General features: G+C 37.0%; 1 long non-coding RNA gene across 1 annotated transcript; it reads right to left on the bottom strand.

Moving 5' to 3' along the window:
• Positions 1-213: 213 nt before the first annotated feature.
• LOC308190403 lies at positions 214-14,008 on the bottom strand. The gene is made up of 3 exons (XR_013947156.1): positions 12,345-14,008; positions 8,700-8,757; positions 214-575 (listed from the first exon to the last, which is right to left on the bottom strand). It is a non-coding gene; the product is annotated as an uncharacterized lncRNA (long non-coding RNA).
• Between the last annotated feature and the right edge of the window lie 470 nt (positions 14,009-14,478).

Genomic DNA, 14,478 nt, shown 5'->3' with positions numbered 1-14,478 from the left:
CTTGCCTGGCTTGCTGGTGACCACCAGCTCTCCCTACAAATACCAGGAAATTTTCCTCTGTATTTTCACATCTTTTTTTTTCTTTTTTTTTTTTTAAAAAAAAAAAATACCAAAAAAAACCCAAGCTTTTCCTTAAAAAAAAAGGCCTTTGTATTTTTTGTAATTTATTATTAATATTCATTTTATGTGACATACAAAATACGGGTCCATTTATATCAGAAAGCTGCACAGAAACTCTCTGGACTGCAGTGCTTCATGAAGTGAAAATATGAAACAACATGTAAATCAGAAAATTATTCTCTCAGACCAGAAGATATATGTATACATATAGCATGAATTTTAAGGTTGCAGTGTTTATGCTATCTCTAGTCATCTCACCATGTAACCATCATGACTACAAGTCCAAGCAGTGTTAAGAGGTTATATTTAGTAAGCAGCTGACAATGATTCATGAACTCAAAGCACAAAGGAGGACATTGCTAATCTTCATGTGTTCCCACAGACAAATTCAACATCTTGCACACTGACAGACTGCACACAAGGATGCCTCATACCCGGGTGCTGAGGTGGTTTTCCTGCAAAACAAAGACTGGTTAAAACACTATGCAGATCCTTAAAAATCAAAGGCCTCTGGCTTTATAAGCCCACTTTACTGCCTGATTTTGAAGTTTTCATTCTCAATGCCAGACAGGTTCAAAAAGAATGCCTGTTTTCATTTCAGCTAGGCTAATCCATACATAACATCCTTTCCCACTATTTACTAGACTGCAGCTATCAAATGAAGATATGATGTCTGTGTTTGGGTTAGTTGGTTTAAATTCTAATGACCATGATGTAAGCACTATAATCAAGCAAAGCTTGTCTGTCTTTGGATTTGTATCTCTTTGCCATAGGCCCAATGTACATTTTCTAGCCTTGTCATTAAACTAACCACAACTCTGCCTAACTTTCAATTAGCAGTAAGCTTGCTATACAAAGCTGTGTGGCCCTAATTTAAAGCTTGTTTTATATAGTTCTTTGTTCTTTTTTAACAGTTCACTAATATTTAGATAAGCAACCTCAATTTACAGTAGATGCTTTGTTAGATTGGATTTTCCCTGTTTTTGGTTTTTTTTTTGGTGGTAGTGGTGGTATCTTTTTTTGTTGTTGTTGTTGTTTGTTTTTTGTTTTCCAAAAGCACTCATTAACTCTCTTCACATCCAGCGCAGGCAACGCTGTTGTATAGGGACACTCAGGAAGGGCTTAACTTAAATAAATGCTGAAAATGTCCATGAAAAAGTAAATGAAATGAGTCTCTTTTAATACCCCAGTTCCTCTGTATATTTGTGTTTAGGGAAAAATTTAGATGGTATGTGTCGTGCTTCTATTAGGAGAAAAGATATTAATTTATAAGAAGAAATTCCTATACATGAGAGGTTTTCAAAGAATAATCAGCTCAATGAACCATCTATTTGGGAACTTAAAACTACATAAGACTGCTAGGAAACAAATTCCACAGAATAAATCTTAATTGGCATAAAGATAGATGGTCTGATGTGCTTTGTCACTCTCTCTGAAAGTCTCAGATGCATTTTATTCCATTACTGCGAGGGTATACAACTTCTCTATTAGGTTATACTCTAGGTTTGTCTAGCCCAGTATCCTGTTTCTGACAGAAAAACATTGCAGATGCTTAAGAGAGAACACAAAAAGAAGGCCTGTTTAGATAATTTGACTAAGAGTTTGCAAAGTAAGATAAATATAAATAGTGCAGAAGTGATATATGATTTCATTTTATTGCCACTTGTGTAGGAAATCCTATAGTAAGGGTTACCTCAGTACTCACACTTTTCTTTTCTTCATTTCATCCTCATGCAGCGTGGATTCCTTTTAGGATGAGATGCAATTTTCTTGACTCAAATCAGCCAAACTGTTGTTTATTTTGTAGAGGGATTATTTACTTATGACCAACAAAGAGTTTACTGTGAGTTAATTGTCATGTTGTCCAAATGTCCTATAACTGGTCGCACACATTTAAGACTCTTCCCCAGTATCAGAAGGGTGGTCGGCCTTTGATATTCACTTCTTATTTATAGCTTTACTAAGGTTTATCTCATTTCCAGATACAAATATTCCTCTAGGAAGTTGAAGATGCTTGCATATTAAAATAAAACCAGCTGTGACTCTAATAAAATGAAAAGGTTTTTACCCATTCTTAAATGAGATCATTTTTTAGCATAGCAAGCAGCACACTAAACTAAATTTCTGAACAGCTACACTGAAAATTTAGTTCCCTGTAGACATATGCAGCAAATGTAGTATCGCTTACGTCAAAAATTGCTGATGTCAGATTCCATTACTTTGTGGACCACTGTGCAAAAAAGGATTATCATTGGTGTAAGGCTGGGCAAAGATATATTGCACTGAAGCATAAAGAGCTCTGTTTGTTTTACCTGCCTGTAGAGCTGTACACTTTGTTCTCTGATTTTGAGACTACTTCAACTCCAACACCCAGGCTGCAGAACCAAATAAAACACTTGCACAGACAGGCAGGCGTTTATCCAGCTCTGTATGCGTAGTGACAGAGAGGGGCTGAAGAAACTGAACTAAGCTAAAAGGAATAAAAAAGCAGAACGTGCTAGCCTGGGAGTCAGGTCCTGCCCATTAACACAGTGCAGCCATGACTCACTGTGCACTTCTTAACTGCCAGTGAACTGAGGTTTTGTAATGTCCCCAAGGCCCCCACTGAGCTCGTCATTGACTTCTCTGTTTCCAGGCCCAGAGCAAAGTGTGAAGCTACCAGCCAGCCAACCAGCAAAGACAGCCTGCCTTCCAGATTTCCCCATGCCTAGAGCACACTGTAAATGTCAGCCCAGCCAGCAGTAAGTCCCTCCTTCCTGGCTGTCCCATCTGGAAAGCAGTGAACATAGATGCTTTGCAGGCCAGCCAAGTCTGAAGTGGCTGTACTAACTGAAAATAATAATAATAATAATAATAATAATAATAATAATAATAATAATTCCAAGCTGTCCAAAACCCTCTGAAATCATCGGGCTAACTTCTCTATCTTAACCCTAATTTTCTGGAGTTTCCAGAGACTCAGAGGATGATCACAGATATTTGCGGTCTCCCCTGTGTAATGCAGGCTACACACCACCTAACTCCTCACCGTTTGACTGGTGCTTCCCATGTACTGTGTTAGTTTAAATTCTGTCCTGCTGGTACATGCCCAAAACTCTTGCCCCACGACATGTACCAATGTTTTATTTTTCTGCCTCCCTTCATGCCCTGGTTGTTTGACAAGCTTGGAATTGATCACACCTAGTTTTAGGAACCTAAAAGTTAACTGCCAAATCATCTGGTCTCAGCTTCTCCCTATAATCCATGAGAGTAAGTAGACACATACAGATGGGGATATACCCCCCTGACTTCAAACATCTTTCTTAAAATGGGACAACTTGCTCTTAGGAGGTGCCTATTTCATTCTACCAACTATCAGGGAAGTTTAGAGGCCTAAATTAGACTAGCTGCTAAAATTGTAAAGGGGCAAAATTGGAAGATAAGAATCCAGCTCTGGTCAAGTGTTGAGGAGCAAACAGAAAAGCAGTTGAAACTCATGTTTGTCATGTAACCAGACAAACAGAGCAACCAGCTGACAGTTCTGGCCCCCAAACCTGCCAGTTGGCTGCTGCTGCTGCTTTAAGGAGAAAGAGTAGAAATGCACAATGTCCCTGAGAGAAGGCTAATGGGCAGCAAGAGTAATGGAAGGAAGCGGGAATTTGCATTGCTTACAGTGAGGATGGCAGTAATTGCAGGAGTTAATATTTGACCAAGTTTAGACTTTAAGAAAGTATTTGGGAGGGTTAGCAGACTACTTTTTTTTCTGCTCTGTGTAAACCTTCAATTGTGGCTGTAGTCTCTGACTTGTTTTCAGGTAAGACAATCTTTAAGAAATCATTTCGTGTTTAAAAAATATGTATTTGTATACATCTATTTCACTGTAAAAAGACCTACATTAATTTCTGGACCATATCCTTCTCTTTTAAAATCAAATTTATGATTGTCTACCTACCTACCTGTCCTGAGAGATTATGATAGCTTGGTTGCACCACATCAGAGGACATAGGTATACGCTGTTTAGAACAGAGCAGTGTTGGCTGTAATCCCAAACTCAAGTAACCTGTCTCAGTCACCTCCCAGGGAGGCAGAAGGAGTCTAGCTGTAGGCACATATGGAAACACTGGACCATAAAGGACAATGAGGTGTTTTTTATTTCTTACCTTAACACCTGTTAATTAGGGCTAAACTTATCTCCATTGCAGTCTCACAGGTTTCCCTCTGCCAGCCCTCATGAGACATGACCTTTTGGTGCTGCTGCAGCTTCTAGAGATTCATGAATGTTTTTATTCTTACAGAGCTGTGAGTCCAAGTGCTAACCTGCGTAGCCTTCCAAGAAAATGAAATAATTTAATGGGAATGACGTAATGCTGTGTGTGTTCAGGCTCCTACATGCCAGTGTCCTGCAAAAGCCTTTCCTCCCAAAGAATAAATCATAGATGATGAAGTCTGCTGCAAACCACCCACCCACACTTAGCCTTTCTCTACTCCCCCACATGAACTTGTCAACAAATTGGAACAGAAAATAACCCATGTTTTCATTGCTTCAGTCAAAATCAGTGTCTGCATTATCACTATACATTTGAAAAGTAGAGGACGTTGCAAGAAGAAAAGCATCAAACTTCTAAGTCAATTTGCACATTGCTTTAGGGTTATTTTTACCTATAAAATGACATACTAAATGTGGTTTATTTAACGTGTTTTACTCAAACTTCATTCACCTATAGACATCTGTGTTATATGGCAAAGTATAACTATAAGCAAAATCAAGATGAGGAAGTGGAACATATTAATGTAAGCCTTTTTTTTAAGAAGAAGAAAGGAAATACAATTTTTCTTAGTATTAGAGCCAACAGTTTAAAAAACATACAAATGTTGAAATAAAAACTGTGATGTTTATAAAGAATAGTAACTATTGAATGAAGGTAAAAATAGAAGAGATCAATGTTTAAAACTTCTGCTTGTTCTTATTTTAGAAGATGACTACACAAAGCAAACCTAAAGAGTGGGATAGGATTTCATGTTTTATTGGCATTTGGGGAAACTTTATACTCTGTCTCTGGAAAATCAGAAAGGGAAGTGGTTGCAAGGAATCCACATAATAATGTATGGGAAAGCCAGCTAGAATTTACAAGGGAGTGGACTGTGCTGGTAAATCAAAAGGTTGCCAGATCACATGGTTCACAATTAATAATAGTGGGGTGTTCCACCAGCAAGCAGTTTCTCCATTTTCTTTTTCTTTATTGCCTTTTTATTCCCACTAAGCCACTAAATTATTTTGCTTAACTGTTGGTGCAAAATACATGTTATTAGTAAAAACATATCAGGTATATAATGAGAAGCAAATAAGCCTATTCCAGTTTCATAAAAGCTAGGAAGGTTCCAAACTGTAGGGTGTTTTGTTTTGTTTTTTCTTGCTGGGAAATAAGATTTTATGGCCAAATGTTATGAGAACCAAGTATTCACAAGGACCAGAGCTTCACTGCTCAGTTTGGAGGCTCATTTTTAGCTATATAGTACAATCTTACAGTCTGTGCTCTTGACTTGGTGCCAGTTCTCCAGCTATAGTACCAGCAAAGGATGTTTAGGGACAACTACTGACAGGATTTAACTAACAGATTAAGTCTGGGAATATTTTTGGTTGCTTTCCACAATGCCAAATATCACAAATGTCACCCTTCCAACCAACCACATAACTCTTGATGAACTAACTAGGCAGTATCATTAAACAAAACATTGCCTTATAAAGTGAAAAGGAATGCCAACCACATATGTGATCCCGGTTCCTCAAACAGTTCTGCCCTAAAACCAAACTATTGTGAGGTATTCATTCTCTCTCACATTTATTTATACCATGTATATCCAAAGGATTTTGTAACCAAAGAACCAGGTAAACAACACTTCACAAAGATTGCTTTGGAGTACAGGAGGAATTATACTTAGAAACAGGCATCCTCACCACAGCTGAAATTTTGTCTCTCAAACTACTTGGTTATGTGTGATTGAAAGTGCCTTCATATTGGCTTCAGTTAGTGCAGGTTTATAGCTCCTATGCCTTAAATTTGAGGAGAGAGCTCTAATGAAGTTGTTAAATTCTGGTTTCAGAGTTTCTGATATAAAGGACCTACAAACACTCCTGCCAATATTAGTAATAAAAACTTCAAAGCAAGCATCAGCAGCAACAGCATTTTGTCTGTGCTGGACTCTGTGTTCCCAGATCAGCTCTACTGTGGTTTGATTCTTTGCTCACAGAAAAGGAAATGATAATTTGTCAGAACTCATTCCAGTTTTAAAAAGAAAATGTCCTTAAAGTTTGAGTAGTTCAAGGGAGCAAATTGATTTAAAATATATTTCTAGTCAAAATTGAGCTAAATAATTCTTAGACTTTGAGGAATGAAGTATTTCCCCAAAGCTCTCACATCTGTCCATAAAGGCAAATTCCCATTGAATTCAATGGAGGAGAGTTTGATATTAGACATTTCAGTAAAGATTTATACATACTTTTATTTCTCTAAAACTTGTTATACATCATATGAAAAGGCAGCATGCCATACGTCATAAGTAATTTCAGCATTCATATACAGTGTGACATAGCAGTGGTGTTTACTATATATTTCAGAAACACCCACAAGAGGTAATAAAAGGTCTCTCCCCAAAGTACATGTAGCTTGAGAACTAGCTCTGCTGTCTTCCATTTCTTAGTTGCACTTAGTGCAATTCCTCCCTGGTATGCATGCTTCCAGCAAACCTGGGTAAGAGAGGAGGTAAACACTATAATGCTGATCAGACTAATTATTAAATGGACAAAATTTTGGATAAAAGTTAGGGAAAGTACACAGGACGAGGTTTGTCGATGTCTTGATTAATATTTTTGGATGAAGTAGAAACTCAATACTTCTCCATCAATTAAATAATACAATGCAGTCCAAAGAATGAACTTGTGTGTTCAGACCAGAATGGAGATTAAGAATTCCATATATATCTTTATAGATAGTTATTATTTATAATACAAAACCAACCATACAAGTATCTTTACAGTACATTTTCTTCCATGGAATTTTAACATGCTTTTCCACTCATTAATTGTTTTGTATCTTTTGGAAGGTGGGTTCATGAAGCACAGCATGTAAGACATGTTCAATCTATGTACAACATACCAGTTAACTACAAGAAACTGTTATTTTCATTGAATTCTAAAGGATATGAATTGGCCTAGGAACTTCAAAGTTTGTATAAAGGAAAATTTAAGAATTGTCTTTGATTTTCACTTAGAGTTCAATGGGATTTGTGTATGTAGGAATAAAGTAAAAACAACCATATTGTGCAAATATGTTCCAGAACTGTTAAAATTAGAACTTCAGTGCGTGTTGGAGAAGCAACAAGAATATTTTAATATGGATTACAATAATAATTGTACTGAATAGGCATGGAGAAACAGATAAATGCCATTTTAAAAGAATAGTTCAAAAACTAGAAGTGGAAGCTTAATATAAATTAGGAGTCAAAAAAGGTTTGGGGCAGAAATATTTTAGCTGCTTGGGTTCAGTTTGGGGTTTGGGTCTGGTCAACAAAGTGGGTGTTTATTGATGCAAGTTTTAATGAGATCAGGTAACGTGTGTATGCCTAGGCTGCATCTCAGCAGTGCAGCTGGTGGAATCCCAGGCTGTCACAGAATAAGGATAACTGGGTGAACATGGTTATATCCTTGCAGCCTACCTTCCTTCATACCTACATTCCTGAGAACACAGTTTTGTTACCTAATGATTTCAAGGGCTAGTTGGAGCTTCAGAAGCCAATCTATTCCCAAACTGAATGTCCTGTAGATCACATTTAGGGATGTGACATTCATCTTTGTAACAATACTTGGCACACTGAGATAATATTTAGCTAGGTCAAGCAAATTTGTCAAAGAGATAGCTGCAAAAAGAGAATGAACCTATATTCATTACTCTCTTTGAGCCTTTTGGTACTTTCTTCAAGACAAGACAGGCTGTTAATCCGATTTTTCCAGGCAGTGATGTTACCAACTTTATTTCAACAAAGCTTGAGTGACTACTGGAACACCTAGTACTTTTCCTGACAAACACATCTCTGTCATCTGTAGTGGAAGGAACACTGAGAGCACTTATTTAAAACAAGTGCAAGAAAAGGAAGCCCAAATTCAGAAACTCTTCAAAAACCGAAAGAAACCAAGTGTAGCCTTTCATTCCAATGCTAGCCAGAAGTTGGCTTTATCAAAGTGAATATTTGTTCTGCTTTCATCATCAGCTCTTCCATAATAGGCTTTTGATTGACAGATTTTTGCAGGAATATCCAAGAATATGACTGCTAACACACAGTTTTGTAATAGCAGGCTGCAATCAGGGCCTGAGTTCAGCTAGAGTCATCGTTGTTTACGACTGTAAGCCAAAAGCATTGGAATCTTTATTTAAGAAGAGCTGAAGATTTTGTGGCATCCTTCTGGCAATGATAGTGCAACAGAGGTATATCTTCAAAACTATGTTGGCAAACATGTCGTAACATTTGTGGTAATGACTTGACAATGGAAAACCTTAGGGTGAATTTTCAGCTCATAAATAAAACAAAAAAGGACTCGTACTTACACGATCATGGCTGTTGAACCTGGCCATCTGTATAATGTTCCCGCTTGCAATGGCATTCCTTAAGATGAGCAGTCCATCATTATGGAGCAAACACATAATTATGGTTACAGACTTGTTTTGACAATATTTCCATTATTGCAACCTGCTCCAGAATTTCTTTATGTCAGCTGGTCTCAGAAATTTCACAAGTGACATGTTTTGTAAACATACTCAGCTGCTACGCTATCTCAGAAATAAGGGTGTTCCAGTGTCATTTATTAGAGTTACTAAAAATGATATAAACCTGACTTTGCTGTACACTAGCAGCAATGCTAGTGGCTGAGTTCCAGTGGACAGAAGAATTTTGATCTCAGTCATTTTGAGAATACAGACAAATCTCTGAAAGACATTAAGACACTAATGCTGTCACTCAGAATTACCCAGGGTACTCAATTCACTACCTGCACTAGAGATAGACCATGCATAATTAATTAAGTTCATTATATATAGAAATATATACTTTTGAAGTGCAATACTTATTTCATTGTAGGAACAGAAATTAAATCATTACATTGTTTTGAGGGGAAAATTCTTATTCCCTGGGAAATACAGTACTTTTTTCTGTTCTGGAATGAAAAATAAATAAATAAATAATGATTGAAACATTATGAAGACCTTTATAAATTTGTATAACATCATGTGAATGTTTTTCATAATGACTTACAGGAATTAAGAAATAAAATTTCAGTAGAAAAATAGCCCCAAGTACATTTTCAGAGATACTTATATATTTGTAATGTACTTTTTTCTCTGGTGTAAGAGACTATTTGACATTGAATTAGGGCTTAAAGATTTTGTTGGTACTTGCTAAGAGTGAGCCAGTCTTGATTTTCATAGAACCATAGAATGAGTTGGGTTGGAAAGGTCCTTAAAGACCACCTAGTTCCAACCCCCCTGCCATGGGCAGGGATACCACACAATAGATCAGGTTGCCCAGTCCACTCTCCTTTTTCCAGCTCCAGAGCATCAAATCTGTTGTGTAAGGGCTCTTATGGGGCTAAGGGGAGATTCCTCTTTCTGCTCTGAGAAGATATGCAGGTCCAGTCTCCCCTGTCTGTGAGTCAGACAAGTCCATCAGCTCAGGGTTCAAAGCTAGCCTTGTGTCAGCACACAAAACCATGCATCAATCTCTCATTCAGATTCCTAGATACTACACTGCCTGGCGAGCTCCTGTTGCAACATGGCAACTTACTTGAAAAGTTCATCCAGCTGTTTGCACTTGTATCCACAACACCTACCTCAGGCCCTAGGGGAACTTCCAGATTCTGGAGTTCCCTGCAACTGAGGACCCAGGCAGCTCTTTCAGTCATCAGGAGGTCTGTTTGGGGGTAGGCATCTGTTTGGGGAGGTTGTGGCCTGTTTGGGTTTCAGCCTCAGCCATTTTTTGTTTCAGTAAAAGGCTGTCTCTTGTTGCTCCCAGAATAAAAGTGGCTTGCCTTCTACCCTCCCTATGCGCCCTCTATGTGCAAACTGCCGTGCTACACCCTGACATGCCAACCCGTGAAGATATTACAGACTCGTGCAGTGGTGTTCTGACAATGCTAACACTCCTAGCAGCACTGCTAATATCAGCATAATAGCTTTTTTTAATCACTTAGATTAATAGTATTTATCTTTTATATATTAGCTTATGGATTTGTTGTACTATTTTCTCATTGGTAATCTAAACATTTCATTGCATACATGCACATTTATGTACAAGAGAGCTGTGCCTGGGAGGTACACATATTTTATATAAATATCTATGTCTCCATACTCTTGATCCCTTTCTTATATCTGAATAAATTTATACTTAAAAATTCCTTATATTTTATTAAAGTTATATTTTAAAATCAGAAGCTACAGTCCCATATCATCAAATAATTTAAGACAGTCTAGAAAAGCAATGCGTGAAGATAATCCACATGAATACCAGATAAGTAATTTAAAAGTCAGTGTATTAGCAGTTAGTGTTGGCTTTTTTTCATAATAATCAGAAATGTATCTGTTTTATTTTTAGTAGTTCTTGTTGTAATCTTACAACTTTCATTCATGAATTTCTTTTCCTTATTGTACAGTGGGCCTCCAAACTTATTTCTTATTTCCTGGCACAAAATTCCTGGTGTACTTTTTTTTTTTAATTACATTGCTCTAGCAGTCATCAAAGTTTTGTATGACAATCCAAGAAGTGTGAAATTCCAAATTTAAACACCTCCCTGATGGATCCAGGAGCCTCTTGCCAGTTGTAATGGCATTTTTCATAACAGGGGAGCAATTTTTTTTCAGCAGGAACTAAAGATCCCAGCTTGTTTAGATCTGATTGTAACTCACAGCTAGTGATGTGGTTATATCAACTTGCCAAGCCATCACTTAACCTTTGTCCTTTTCCAAGAAAAATTCCAGCATTTATTGTTAACAAGCTACTCTCCTTTAATTAAAGATGGCCTTGCAGACAGCCTTTATGAAAGACAGGGCTATCCATTTAAATGCCTGAGGTTTCTGCTAGTAAAATATACTTACTTTTTGGCCTCTTTTCTGAGGAGCTATTACACTGATATTAGCAGTGCTGCTAGGAATGTTGGCATTGTCAAAAAAAAAAAACACCCACAGTTTTAAATAGTGTATAGTTTTGAACATGATTTTGTTCAAATCAGGCAATGCTGAATACTGGTCACCAGAAATTTCTTTACTCTATGTCTTTCAGCAATTCGCTCTATCAGAAGCAGTGATCTGGGATATGACAAGGTGCTGGAATGGACCTTCACCTCCACACAAGTAGAAATTTACTTACTAACATATTGCGTACACCTTTGCAAAATCCATTACTTAAAAACATAATAATAACTCAGTAGAATGCATCTATATGAACTGATGTGTAAGCTTATTTCTGGTGTATTGAAATGTTGTCACTCAGCTTGTGATATCTGTCTGGGAGTACACAGGCTCTTTTATTAGAAAACAAATAAGGTATTTTAAGTTCATTTAATTTTAAGATCTTCTAATTTAAAATGGAAGACATTTTAAGACATTAAGGATACCTTTAAAGTTAAAAATAATCTTGTTTTCATGCAATATTTCCTGAGCTAAAAATATCCTTTCCAAAGCTTTGCTGAAGTGATTTGCCAGCTTATTGATTGATAAATTTTGACATACAAGAATACAGTCATACAAAAATTATAGTCATTATATGGCTTTTGTCATGCCACCCGAACTTATTCCTTCAGTTACCTAATACTGGAAACTATGTAGTTATTGCTTTGTACTTATCTCAGGAAAGCTTTGTGAAGATTCAATTACTGTCTGTTGAGTTTTTGGAACATACAATCCCATTATCATTTCACCTAAATGCACGATTCTTTGTTTTTGTTGCTATTATAAAGATGGCCCTTTACCAGCTGTGTTGCTGTCACCCTTGCTTCTACATGTTCTGTATGATCTAGCACAGCTTTCCATGCTCATTGAAATGTTATAATGGGGTTATATACTAAGTACAGGCCTACCTCTTCTTTACAGAAAAAGCACATAAAGTACACACATAAAGCACAGAGTCAAATGGGCAGTAAAGCAAACAGGGTGGAAGGAGGGTATGAGAAAAGATCAGAGAGGAAAGCTCTTAAACTGGCTTACCTGCAAAAGAAAATGATACTGGAACTATATCACAAGATTTAAAATATTCTTTGTCAACCTGCAGGAAGAACATTTTAATAGGATAATTATTTGTACATAACCTGGCTACAAAGTAATAGATGTGTGCTTTGCACTGCTCTTTATATAAATGTTTTAGTGATAAACCTACATAAAATATCCAAAGAACATCAAAATTTCAAAAGTATCTTCAAAAGAAAAGAAAATGTTAGGTGACATCAGAAACGGTCTGAGAGGGCAGGGAGGTGGAGAAGAACATTTTAGGACTGATTTCTGAGTTATTGGATTACTATTTTGCAGAGCTCACCTGCAGAGTAGGACTTCACATCAAACTTAGAAGGGAACTTACAAGATAGAATGTAAAAATAACGAGCTTGTCCTCCTATGAAGGAGAGAGAAAAACAAGATTGCAGGAGTCTCACTTAAAGTCTGGACCCTGGATTATGGCTTCTTGTCAGCCTAACAATTTTTTAACTGGATAAAACTGAGTATTTCCTTGAAGCTCATGAACAGGTGTGGCCCAAAGTATTTGTTTTCAAAATATAAGAAATAGGTGTGATGTATGAAGTGGAAATCTTACATTTTGCAGATTATAAATTTTTTGTTTGTTAGTACATTTTCCCTTCTTCTTTCCATGTAGTAGTAATATGGTAATCTCAAAACATCTGGCAGGCTTTCAGACACTTTTCTTCAGGGGCTGTCATCTTTCTTTTGTAGGATCCAACATCCTCAAAAAGGACCAAGCAGGTGAAGAGTTTGTTGAATGCTCCTTTGCTAAACTGTCAGGGCTTGTGTGGGACTGTCTGGTGAGGGAGAAACTTGATGCAAGCATCCATTGCTGGTGTGAAGTGAACAAATGAGAATACATCCTGGATCCAAAGGGACACACATGAGAGTGTGTTCAGAACAGGAACCCACCCAGCTGCTCTGCTCCTGCTCATTGTGTCTTCCCTTTTGTATGAATTTTTCTTCACTGTACCACTTGAAGTGAGAAGATTTGAATGTGCGAGTTTGGAAATGTGTTAGATCATCGAAGGAAAGATGCACAACAGAATGCTTTCCACTGAAAGTTGCAATGAAGAAATTCATAAAATATATACTATGAAATCCACCTATTAATTCAGAAAAAAAAAAAAAAGTTTGTGTGTTTTAAAGGACACATGGAAAGGAATAAAAATGAGAAAAGGAAATCGTGAGGTGTAGCCTCAATCAAAAATGGCATAGCTGAGGTTCATTGAAGATGCCTGGCCAAAGCAGATGACACAACAAAAATTTCTAAAGTATTTCTGTAACGTGAAATTCTTCTGACTAGGACATTTTCAGAAGCATGACATCACACAATGCAGCCCTCTGTAGTCCTAGGGAGGAAAAGGGGCTTGCTCAGCCATGGCACCATTACACACTGCCTTGCGGTGTTCCATTACAAGAAAGAGTGGAAATTCATTAAAACACACGGTGGTCCAAAGTGTGCACAGAAGGCAGTCATAGAAGGAGTTACTTTTATTAGGAGCAAAATTTTCTGTGTAATATAATATTTCCCAGCATCACGACCAAGAGGGCAAGAAGAATCCAAATGGAAAATGTAACTGCATTCTGTGTGCCACACTTGTGTGCATGTGCACACACTCTCACTCATTACATGCATAGAAAATGGGGGAAAGTTAACACATGGGAAATATACTATTTAAAAGGCTTATTAGCAAGGGCTATTCAACATCTGTGGAAAAGTTGACAAATTCTGCAATAATGGTTCTGTTTTATTAAAAGTTTGATTTTTTTTTTCAAATTTGCAGGCTACTCTTTGGGATTATATAACAACATTAAAAAAAAAAAAAAAGGTCATTGCATTATAGGGTATAAATATTTCAAAGCAGGGTCTATGATAGAAGACAAAGGATATAAATGGTTACTTCTTGATGCTACACATCTTACAGACTTCACCCACAACATATTTGTTTACACAGATGTCCATTCCCCACACATCAGTGAGGTTTTTTTCTCTCTCATTGCTTACAAGAAAGCAGAAGAATGTTAATCATGCTTTTTGATACATGAGTTCTTAGCTTTACCTTTTTTATGAGTATACCTATACTGACAATTAAAAATCCTCCATAGT

The sequence above is a fragment of the Anser brachyrhynchus genome (assembly GCF_964034855.1).
Source record: "Anser brachyrhynchus genome assembly, chromosome: 2".
Taxonomy (NCBI): Eukaryota; Metazoa; Chordata; class Aves; order Anseriformes; family Anatidae; genus Anser; species Anser brachyrhynchus.
The sequence above is the reverse complement of the archived record's forward strand: the minus strand, read 5'-3'. Positions and strand labels throughout refer to the sequence as shown.